This window comes from Octopus sinensis, linkage group LG24 (genome assembly GCF_006345805.1).
Source record: "Octopus sinensis linkage group LG24, ASM634580v1, whole genome shotgun sequence".
In the NCBI taxonomy this organism is placed as follows: domain Eukaryota; kingdom Metazoa; phylum Mollusca; class Cephalopoda; order Octopoda; family Octopodidae; genus Octopus; species Octopus sinensis.
The window spans coordinates 18397277-18410259 of NC_043020.1; positions in this window are offsets into that span (position 1 = coordinate 18397277).

Below are 12983 nucleotides of genomic sequence, written 5' to 3' on the forward strand. Positions count from 1 at the left end.
TTTTTTAATTATATCTAAATTTTTTTAAAATTATTTTGTTTTATTATCATTGTCCTAAAAGAAAATATACAATGAATTTATGCCAGGATGATAGGTTTTGTATATACACACACATATTTGTGTGTGTGTGAATGTATGTACGTGTGTGTGTGTGTGTGTATATATGTGATGTGAGTAAGATCTGATATGTATATTTGTGTGTAGAGTAATCCATTTTACTCAGCCATATCTATGTGTGTGTGTGTGTGTGTATATATATATATATATATATATATATAATACAGTTTTTTCTTTAACTTGGAATAAACGAAGAAGAAAGGTGTAAAGCCTGTTGTAGTTGCAGGCAATCTGATAACTGATGTATAATTCTGACAGGTTTTATCACAGTTGTAAGTCCAGCCAATTATCAGTGCTTTTTCAGTTATCCTCCTAGATAACGACCTGGCAGACAGCTTGATTGTACACTATATACTCAGTCTTTTTCATTATATACACAGTATATTGTAAACCTGACAGCCTGCTTAATTTATACCCTGAACACTTTATTCGTAAACTGTACATGGCAGTATGAATGATTACATACTAGCAGTCTGCGAAATTAAAAAATTGTTGTTTCCCCTCTCCTGCTCTGACAGTGGCCTACTACAAAGATGTATTTTTGTCACTATGCAATCTCTTCCTGTAGAAAAAAAAAATCATGTGATTACAATAATAGGCTTTTAATGGGAAAAAAAGAAATTGATATTCTTTAAAAATTAGAAAACCAACATTGTGATTAGTTTAATGTAAATGGAAGGTACAGCTAAGATATATGTTAAATTTTGTTATCCAAATAGTGGAATTATTACAGGATATTTAATAACACTTATCTCTGATGAAAAAACAAAAATCGTATATAAATTGTTAAGGTGTGTTGTTCTTATTTTGAATTGTTAAGAACTCTGTAAAAAGCACTTCACATTACATGTTAGAAGAATATGTAGTGTTGTTGGATGAGTTGTGGTGGTGTAAACTTTGTATACACCCAGGAATTGTTAATATTTGAAGCAGAAACCCTTTAAACACAACGAGGCCCTAAGCTATGGGATCCTAGAATTTTTGGACTGGGGGTCAGCAACAAGTGGATCACTGAGTTGTTCCCTGTTGGCCTTGGTGCCTTTTCCAAACATTTTCCAAAATTATGGGCCACTGAGCAGTTTATGGCTTTAGATGGTATTTTCTGTCATGAATTGTTTTAATTTTGCTTACATAAGCTTGGCCAATTGTGGAAATAGGAAGATAAGCAGGGATATTTTCATATATAAAATGAAATAAAAATATCTGGGTTGCCAGATAAATTTGTTCATTTTTAAAATCTTTACTTGGTACTCCATGGCCATGTGTCTAAAAAGAGGTGAAATTTATTCAAATTTCAAAAATAATAAATAAAAGTTGTACAGGAAGGACAGAACTACAACAAAAAAATCATGAAACACTAAGATAAAAATATTTTATGTGTTAATTCAAGTGATATTGGAATGGATTAAAATAACACCCAGTTTAAATCTCAGAAGTGAGCCATTAGAAAAGGAAGTTACTTTTCCCTGTTGTAGAGGCTTTCTTTGGCAGTTGTTAATAGAAAATTAGGAAAATAAGAGAAAAACCTAATAAGAATTACTATTTAATAACAATAAAATGATTAAATAATAAACTTTAAATTAAATTAGATACTTTATAAGTACAAATCCATCACAGAAAAAATACATGTACAAACCACAGGAATTGAACCCCACATGTTGTATTCCTGGTTTCATGTCTTTAAAGTGGCTAATTTAATTAAAAGTTTATTTTATAATTGAAATCATAACCATTTACATTATCACTAACTATTTAGTATGATATAACGAAGTCCTATGCACTTGTGTAACTAATGTTGTTCTTGTAATAACTGGGTCTAATTTGTTAATTCTAATTATTGTTAAGTTAATTAGGTTAATATTTTACATAAATTATAATAAAACTATAATGAATGAAGAAAGAATTCTGAGAGCTTGTGACCCTGCTGTAACTATGTAATAAACTTCTGCCTGTATCTGGCCCCAGTTTGATGTGTTGCCAGAGTGGAAGTATATAATTCACAATACAAATATACAAAGCATCTTTGTTTTACAAATATTTTTTCCTCACTTTTTCAACAGCATCACACAAAAATATATAGTAATTGAAATGTCAGACAGTAAACGATAGAGAGAATGGTGTTAGTGTTGGAACATGAAGAATTAATGGTTGGTAGGAAAATTAGTCATTCCCATGCAAGAGTGCAGATTTTTATGTCTGGTTAGAACTTGTTAGTTTGGCATTCAAACAGCATGTTGTTCTTTATCTCTGTTATCACTAGCTCTGCCACCTGAGGTTAAGTTAGGTCTCAAGAGAATGTTTGGTACCATAGAACAGTGACAGCATATGAAGAATCTGTGATTAAGAGGTTGGTAATGTTTTCCTTCTTATGTTTGTTTGTTGGCATAATAATTTTTTGCATTGGTTACTAAAAAGACGACTGAGTTAGTTTGAAAGTAGTTTGTTTCTCCCCCCCCCCCATAAACCCTTTATTACCATGTTTTTTTATTAGAAAATGTTCTGCTTATGTATTTAATTTAATTTTGAAAATAATAATTTAGTGGAATTGACAAAAATAACTAACTTCTTTATTATTAATATGGTATTTAGAACACTACTTTAAAAAAGTGTTTAATTATAATTATGACAGAAAACTTTAATTTAAATATAAATACTTTAAAACAAGAGGCTTTGTATCAAAGAATCAGAGTTGACTTTAGGTAGGTTGATACAAACAGCATTAAATATATCATTAATAATACAGATCATGAATTGTCTACACTGAAAATGATACATATATACATACATACATACATACATATATACATACATACATACATATATATATATATATATATATATATATATATATATATATATATATATATATATATATATATTATATATATATTATAATCAAGGGTAATAGAAAAAATTCTAGACTGTATACTGAAAATAGATGCTAAATTGTCTCACCACTTTAAAAGCATCACAAAGTTACACATGTTGAAATCGAGGGAGTAAGCTAACAGAAATTGATAACAATATAGATAGCTCTGGATTGATCAATTTCTGGATTTGCCCAATGGCTTTTCCTTGTCAGCAGAGCTTACTTATGGGAAATAAATGAGATATTTATACATACCCAAAGGAAAGCAAATACAAAGCCATAGCTACATATAAATACCACAGATACATCCAACACTGAATTTTGTAGCTTACCTCAATGCATGTGCATTCAGTCATAGTAGCACATAAGTAGCTCCACTGTCCTGAAGTGAATAGAAAATTTTCAAGAGGATAAAATTAAAAAAAAATTTTTATTAGTGGCCAGCATATAAAAATAAACCTAATAAGGTGAAATTATATATATAATTATAATTAAGGGCATAGAAAAAAATTCTAGCCTATATGTTGAAAATAGATACTAAATCATCTCACCACTTTAATAACATCACAAACTTACATGTTGAAATTGAGGATGTTTTTAAAGTGGTGAGATGATTTAGCGTCTATTTTCAACATATAGACTAGAATTTTTTTCTATGCCCTTAATTATAATTACATATATGATTTCACCTTAATAGGTCTATTGTTATATGCTGGCCACTGATAAAATAAAAAGAAAAAATATCCTTTATTATTATATATATTTAAGTCACAATATATGGATTCAAGTAAGTCATCAAAATATTTCTGTCATTTATGACATATATATATATACATACATACATACACACACACACACATATATATATAAAGCAAGAGAATGGGAAGATCAAGAAAGAGAGGAGCAGTTAGTGGGTTTAGAGGAAGGAAAAAAGGTTGTTATAGATAGTTCATAGAGGATGAGGACAGAGGAGTGAAAGGTTATATAAAGAGAAACTGCATTTGGAGCAAAGAGGTTCTAGTATTGGTCTGGGATCTCTGAAGTGTAGAGTTGATTAATGTTACTGGATAACCCCTTAAAAGAAAAAATAGCTCATGTCATTGGATATGGAAAGAAGAAAAAAAAAAGAATCCGTCCTTAATACATAGTTGATGGAATCAAAGAAATATTGAGAATGGGGTGGTAGTTTTAGTATGAATAGAGCAAAAGGAAGAATAGTTGTGGTTCAGTAGTGTTATAATGAACAGATGAGAGTATGTGAGGGATTTCAACAATGACAGATATTGAGGAAGATAACAGAAGTATTAGACGTGGTAGGAGCAAACACCCGATGAAAGAAATGAAAGCATTGATACTATATCACGGCTACTGCACTGATATAGAGATGAACTCTTTGCCTTCATTTCTTCCAACAATTTACCTCTACTATCTCAGTTAATGGTAGGAGTGAACTGTTGAGGGAGAATAATCAAGAATGTGAAACGGTATAAATTGGACTTTTACCAATTTATTACAGAATTAGTATTTTCCTAAAGGAGTAGATTAATTATCTAGAATATGTTTGTTAATAATACCAAATATCCATTTAGGTAGGGGTTTGTAACCCTTGATGAAGGGTTGATCAGGATTTGTGATCTTTAAATGTAATATATGGTCTTTTGCAAATCCTGAAACTCAACTCGATCTTTGATGTTTAAATTAAGTTAGTATTGATCCGTTTCATTTCTTTTAAGTCCTTCTGGAATTGGTTTGAATAATCTCTAAGTTAAATGTTCTTTATCATCCTCAAAATGCTTTTTTTCGAATGGTTGTGATATGTTCTGGTTTGGACATCAGTTTTAAACCCCAAATTACAATGATCTGAATTGTTAGGTTTCTTTCAGAAAAATAGGTTCTGGTAATTTAGTCTTTCAGCAGAATGATTACTTTCTTGAAGGAGGCATTATAAGGTGGAATTCTGGTTTAAGCATCCCATATAACCCCTCATAACTTTTTAAATTTTTGGATTTTTTGAAAAGTTTTGTGAATTTATGCTCTTCAGGTGGGAATTCATATGAATATGCAAAATCCATAAGAAAAAAAATTGCATGTGATTTAAGGGCTATTTGGCTGTTATTTTTAGCACATTTCATAATCACCTGATACTCTCCGCATTTGTTTGTCACTTTGATATATTGATTTTTTTCAATATCTTTCTCCCCATAATCACATATAATGGTCTATTGCTAGGATTTAAGCAAAATATTTGGACTATCCATAGTTTAAGCTGTGGTTTTGAAGCTGATTAAACAAAATTTAAAAAATTTGTCTCATTGTTGTATGAATTTCCATGTGTAGAACACAAATTTGCAAAATTTTCAGAAAATTCTCCAAAATATAAAAGTTATGAGGGATTATATGGGATGTTTAAAGCAGAATTCTGCCCATAATAAATAGAATTTTGGGGAAAGTATAATTTCCTCAGGTATTTATAATTCTTCTAATATTAAGGTAAGGTGAATGTCCTACTAAAATAAGAAATACCAAATGTAGAATTATATGTGAAAAGTAATACAGAAAAAAAAGAACGATGGTTTAGGAAAAATCCACTTAGAGTGTTACAACATAGATTTTCAGCTAAAGTTATCAAATGACTAGATCTTTCTGTATCTTCCAAGCATGTAATCTTTAGAATCAAGAAAGGGGAAGTTACTCTCACCATATTTGCTGCACAAATTTATATGAAAAATTCGAGCATTTTATACTGTTTTTGCCAAATGTTGTCAGAAACATCTTTTGATGTCTAAAGCTATGTCACATATCTCATGCTCTGAGTGAAGGTAGTTGTTTTGTATCTGGGAAAGGATAGTCAAAAAAATCTATTGTGCTATTCCTGGTTCAAACAAGTTCATAGTAAACATGAAGTGGAATAGTTTTGGATGGAAGAAGACGCACTTGTTGCCTTTTGTGCATTCATATTTGGGGCAAAGATTTAAACAATCTTTTCTGAGAAAAGTGTCCTTCACAGCTCTACAACCTGCAGATATAGTGGGGAAAAAAGTGGTTTTGTTGTTGCCTGTATCCACTGGGTCCCGATGCACTCAGTGGCAACAACCTTGTGTATGAGGTTAGCATCGTTGTTTGAGTACTCTCTCTTTTTTATTCTTTTACTTGTTTCAATCATTTGACTGCGGCCATGCTGGAGCACCGCCTGTAGTAGTAGAAATTATTTTTTTGTTTGAGCTGGTTGGTCTTGAAGAACTGTTAGAAACACTTTGAGCTGTGACAGTGACTTACTGCTGCTTGTTGATGCAGTTTCTGGACTGGCTGAAGTAGGATCAGATGGTCAATTACACTCATTGACCAGTAGGATTTTTTTTAGTGTTTCTATATACTTTATACCTTACGTGAAATTACTTGGGAATTTCTTGAACTTTATTTTCAACTTATCTCTCAGTTCTGTTATAAGTGGAACAAGGTTTGCAGCAATTTTATTTCAAATGTCTTCTGTTATGAAGAGCAAGCCAAATGCTTACCAGATTGGTGATTTCACTTTTCATACAATTATTTTTCGTACAAGACCTGAGAAGTGTTATTGACCATAGCTGGAAAACAGGAAATTATATTGAAAGTGTATAATTAATTAGTCAGTTAATTAACTTTATTTATGTATTTACTTTTTCAGTGAAAGCCATGTTTTGAGATAATCTTAGTAATTTAAATTTCGATACTGACATAATTTTTTGCTCATCCTGCTACTTCTTGATTTACATTACTAGTTTAAGTGTTTTCTTTCGTTGTTGTTGTTATAACAGCTTTGTTACTTTTGTGGGGTGAGTTGACAAAAATGGTTGAGCACCAAGCTAGATGCTTCACTGTATTGCTATCTTGTCCTTCTGTGTTTTGAATTCAAATCCTATCAGTACCAACTTCATCTTCTGTTCAGTAAGATTTAGTAAAACAAGTACCAGTCATACTTGTAGGATTGATTCAATTGACTATAAACATTTCCTTCTAAAAAATAGCAAATCAAGTGATTTTGCTGTTATTGTTTCTTTCTTTTGTCTTTATTGCCAAATAAGTTAATTTCTTGCTTAATGCAGTTATACATGAGAATAATTAAGAAAATATTTATTGATACTTTCACATATCAATTGGTTTTTGTACAGATGGCATCTCTGCTTTCATATCTAAGCAATTCTATTTTCCTATACCAACAAGTGTGCAATCATTTTATGTTTACTTTGTGATTTCTTCATCACTACTTTGGCAAATACAGTGAAAGTTATTCTTTGTTGAAAAGCTCAGCATAAGGTCAAAACATGTCTGGAGTTGCCGCCCATCCTTACCAGAAAAATATAAAAACGTTTTTGACTAATATTGTTTTTTCCTTGCCAATAATAATAATAATGTTACTGTTCTTTTCTATGTATTGTTTTTTAAAGAGAAGAAGAAGAAGAAAAAATTTTCTATTTTGTTATTGTTGTTGTTTTTACAGTTTGCAAATATTTGATTTGATTAAAACAACTTTAAAAACAACATAACATTTTCTTGTTAGATGTAACTCTTTGTGTTTGATTTGATTTGAAATAAAAACAAAAAAATAAACTAACTGTCATGTTTTGTTATTGTCTTGACATGAATTTTGCTAGTTTTTATATAATTGAATTTTTAAATATTTGAATCTCAAATTTAAATTTAAAAAATAGATAAATAAAATATTCAATAAAATTCAAATTGTTTTTTTTTCTTCTGTTCTGTTACCAATTCTAGTCATTGGACTGCAGCCATGCTGGGGCACTGCCTTAAGAGTTGTACTTGATTTCATTGTCTGATGTTTATATTTTTATTCTTGAAAGATATGCTAATGTCCCTTTTGCATTTCACAAAAGTTGATAACTCAGATACAAAAGCTGCAAGGGATTTCAATTAAAACTTAATGAATATGTATGTATGTATGTATGTATGTATGAATGAATGTGTGTGTGTGTGTGTATGTATGTGTGTGTGTGTGTGGTGTGTGTGTGTGTGTGTGTGTGTGTGTAAGAGGCACAGGCATGGCTGTGTGGTACCTTGTGCAATTGTCTTCTACTATAGCCTTGGGCTGACCAAAACCTTGTGAGTAAATTTGGTAGACAAGAAACTGAAAGAAGCCCATTGTGTACATGTATGTATTTTTGTGTTTGTGTTTGTCCCTCCATCACTGTCATGTATATATATGTGTGTGTTTGCTTGACAGCTGATGTTGGTGCGTTTACATCCCCGTAACTTAGCAGTTTGGCAAAAGGGACCTATAGAATAAGTACTAGGCTTACAAAGAATAGGTCCTGGGGTCGATTTGTTCAACTAAAGGCAGTGCTCCAGTATGGCCACAGTCAAATGACCGAAAAGAATAAAAACAAAAAGAATGTATAAACAGGTAAATTGAAAATAAAAAGTAGAACAGCAGAAGTCAAAAGGATGTAGACGTGGAATGTGTTACGTTGATGCTCAGTATAAAATGGGGAAACGATTGGGTGTATAATGGTTTGGGTATGGTTCTTCTTCGTCAGAAAAGAGAGAGAGGAAAGAAGTCCAAGCAAAGCACGTGTGGTTACTGGATTAGATTGGATTGCCTACGTTCGGTCCACTGCAGGATGAAGGCCTCAGCAATGTTCTCTGCATCAACCATGGTCTGATGTGGAGGCCGTGAATTTGAGCTTGACGTTGCACTAGTTTGATGGATCTATTCTGCTGCACTGGTTTGATATAATTTGTCAGAGGGATGCAGTTTTTATACTCTTATCCACTAAAGACAATTACATTGACTACAATGCTCAACTGATACTCACGTGTGTGTGTGTGTGTGTGCGTGTGCGCACATGCAGGATGAGCCAAAAGTCATGCACCAAAACATTCGCCATGATGACATGTAGCCAAGAGGTTAAGGGTGATGGCATCACACTCATAGGCTCATAGGTTTGATTTTTAGATTGGCAGTGTGTTGCATCCTTGAGTAGTGCACTTTATTTCCAATTGCTTCAGTCCACTCAGCTAACGATGAGTAGCAGCAGCAAAGTGCTGGGACGACACTTTTTTCCTCCAACTGTCACATACTTAATACTTTGTTGGGTCAAAAGCAGGAGGGCTGAGAGGATATCTGTATCTTGAAGTTATACAGGCATTTAAAACAGTTAGTGAACGCATGGTATATGCTTGTGAGTGATGGCTTTCTTTTACTTGTTTCACTCATTTGACTGTGGCCATGCTGGAGCACCACCTTCAGTCAAGCAAATCGACCTCAGGACTTATTCTTTGTAAGCCTAGTACTTATTCTATCGGTCTCTTTTGCTGAACTGCTAAGTTACGGGGATGTAAACACACCAGCATCGGTTGGGGGAACAAACATGTACATATACATATATACGACGTTCTTTCAGTTTCCGTCTACCAAATCCACTCACAAGGCTTTGGTCGGCCCGACGCTATAGTAGAAGACACTTGCCCAAAGTGCCATGCAGTCGGACTGAATCAGGAACCATGTGGTTGGTAAGCAAGCTACTTACCACACAGCCACTCCTGCACCTATATGGATTTTTTTTATAGAATTGTAGCAGGGATATTTGGTAGTCACAAAACACCTAGAAGTCTAAACCCGATCACTGTATCCAATACAAAAACAACTAAGCATCACAAATGTGATTCGCTCAAGGATTGCTGATGTCATCAAAACCTTACACATTCAAAATTCCTGGTGGAACAGGATTAAATCTTTGGCCCACTTTTACCTCACAAGAACATCTGCTATACATTTAGCACATTTTAGCCACTTGCCTGCAGATGGCAACATAGAACTGGAAAGCAGTGTCCAAAGCACCAAGACAGTGGTTGATGGCAATGACCACAGCAACACACCCTAACAGGTTAACTCCAAGAAACACTTCAGCGACTACTATTATTCCCTGATTCAACATCTCATTTCAATTTTGGTTTCCTTACTTGTGTAAACACATTTTCTTTGTCTTTCATAGTATCATTTGTTAACACTAATAAATGTTTTTTTTTTGCATTTAAAACCTTCAATGGAATTTGTGTTCATTGAATTGTAATACCATTCACAGACAGAAAAACATTTTATCACAACAGAATAGATGGTATTGTAGAAAATGTAGATATTGGTTTGAAGTTCTGATGGTAAGTGGTAAGAAATAAAAGAATGAGAAATTTCGTTTTTCACATTTTATTATATAACAATATTACAAAAAAATCCTGAAAATATTTAACATGGAAAAAAATTATTCTAAAACAAAAGAACCAAAACCATTTTCCATATTAGTGTTCTTTATCAGAATCATTTTTTGGTTTGTTGTTACAAAGATAAATGAACATGAAGAAAATGGGCTCATATTTCTAATTCAATTTAGAACATGTTTATAAATAGGATAAAAAAAATAAATTCATTTTCCAGGAAAATATAACAAGTGACCATAAAATATATTATAATTTATTGTTTTTTTTCCCTTTGTTTTTGTACAAAGTTTTAGGATCTGAAAGAACTATTGATGTTCTGCAATAGTTATTAATGATCATAAACAGTTTTTTAAAAAAATGGAATAAATTGGTTTTGTTGTGAGCAAGAAAAAAAAAATCAACATTATGGGGGAGAGCAGTATTTATTATCAATGGGTTCTGCTTGAAACCTTAAAACATTTCCCTCTCTCTTATAAGGAGATTTAAGATGAGAGAAAGGAATGGAATTGCTTTTCTCAAGAACACTTATAATGTAAATAGAGGGAAGAATTTTTAAGATTTGTTTAATTACAATTTTCCAGATAAAAGATGAAGTTTTGTAGCCCAAGATATTGGTTCAAATGTTGGCACAAGGCCAGCAATTTTAGGGGAGGAGGTACATTGACCCTAGTACTCAACTGGTACTTATTTTATCCATCCCAAAGGGATGAAAGGGAAATCAACCTAGGCGGAATTTGAACTTAGAATATAAAGATGGATGAAATGTTGCTAAGTGTTTCCACCTGGCATGCTAACGATTCTGCCAGGTTGCCGCCAGGTAGTTCCCAAATACTAACAATATTCTAAAATTATTTATGAAGTTAGAGTTTTCACAGGAAAGAAATGATTTTGTTTGTTTCCTTGCAAGCAGTTTTTACAGCGTTTTGTTTTGGAATGTTTTCATATTTTTTGAAAAGGTGATGATGAAATATGAGGTGTTTATCCGTGTCACATATACTGTATTTGCTGGTGTATAAGATGCACTTCTTCTGTTTCTAAATGTATCAAAAGATTGCCCTGCATCTAATGCAGCCATATTACAAATGAGAGACTGAGCCTCAAAGGCGAGGGAGCCAAACATGCATAATCCTGCAAGGCAAAATACTTGTTGCTTAAACAAAATATTGATTTCAAATTTTGGCACAAGGCCAGCAATTTCGGGGGACTTATTTTATTAACCCTGAAATGGATGAAGGGCAAAGTCAACCTCGATGGAATTTGAACTTAGGATATAAGGACAGATGGAATGCTGCTAAGCATTTTGCCCAGGCAAGCTGGCAGAAACGTTAGCACACCAGGCGAAATGCTTAGCAGTATTTTGTCTGCTGTTACGTTCTGAGTTTAAATTCTGCCAAGGTCGACTTTGCCTTTCATCCTTTCGGGGTTGATAAATTAAGTACCAGTTACGCAATGGGTTCGATGTAATCGACTTAATGTCCTTGTTTGTCCTCTCTATGTTTAGCCCCTTGTGGGCAATAAAGAAATGAGCATTTTGCCCAGTGTGCTAATGATTCTGCCAGCTTTCCACCCTAACCGCCTCTCAATATTGGTTTCAAATTTTGGCACAAGGCCAGCAATTTCGGAGAGGGGGGTAAGAAGAGATAAATGGTAAAGACACTTCTTTTACATGTTTGACAGTTACCATATATTGTAACTTTTGGGTGGCTAGGGTTCATGATTCATTTGAGCAAGTAAATTATACAGATACTAGCAGTTAGATTTGTAAAGGAATACAGCTCACAGATATATGTGTCTGCCTATGCATATTTATAAACTTCTCTGTGTGTGTGCGTGTGTATATATATATATATATATATATATATATATATCAGGGTAATAAAGATTTTAGAAATTTTTACTACCAGTGGTCTAGCATATAGAAAAATTAGTCAATAGACTATATATTATTCATATAAAATAGTGTCCATTTAAACACATTAAGATGGAAATCTCTTAATGTATTTAAATGTACACTGTATTTATATATATATATATATATATAAAGTTAATCCAAACATGAAAACACAAAGAAAAAACACAACGACATGAGGACGTGGAACAAGAATAGTGTTATTGGACGCTCAGGAAAGGAAAGAAAGAAGGAGGATTTAATGTTTTGAGCGGATCTCTTCATCAGAAACATAGGAAAAGGAAAGATCTAAGGAAGAGAAGACGGAGGGAAAAAAGTCGACAACGGTACACACGCGGTCACATTTTGAATCAATGAATCTATATATTTGAATCTCTCTCTCTCTCTCTCTCTCTCTCTCTCTCTCTATATATATATATATATAGGGAGAATTCACAAAAAAACAAAAGACGAAGACAGGTGGTGTAGATAACAAACAAACAGATGTATTAGTATAATGGTCCGGAAGTGAAAAAGTCTTTAACGTTTCGAGCCTACACTCTTCCACAGAAAGGAATATATATATATGCACACATATACATACATGGTATGTTGATGAATGAATGTAAAAAGAGTGCACTATATACACTTGTGATGAAAATGTATATATTTGCTTAAATGGAAATGCATAGCATCTGTTAAAATATGTTTATGCATAGTAACTGAAGGTTCTTGTCCATACCCAGGTTTCACACAATTTCACGTTGGGCAGAAACAAATTGAGTTAATCAGTAGAAAGTATTAAACCGGATGACTGGCTTTGATGCTGGTAAGCTTTATGGCAGCTTTAATCCTGTATAACTTTGGTCAAAGATATTCCAGCCATGACCATTCCTATCT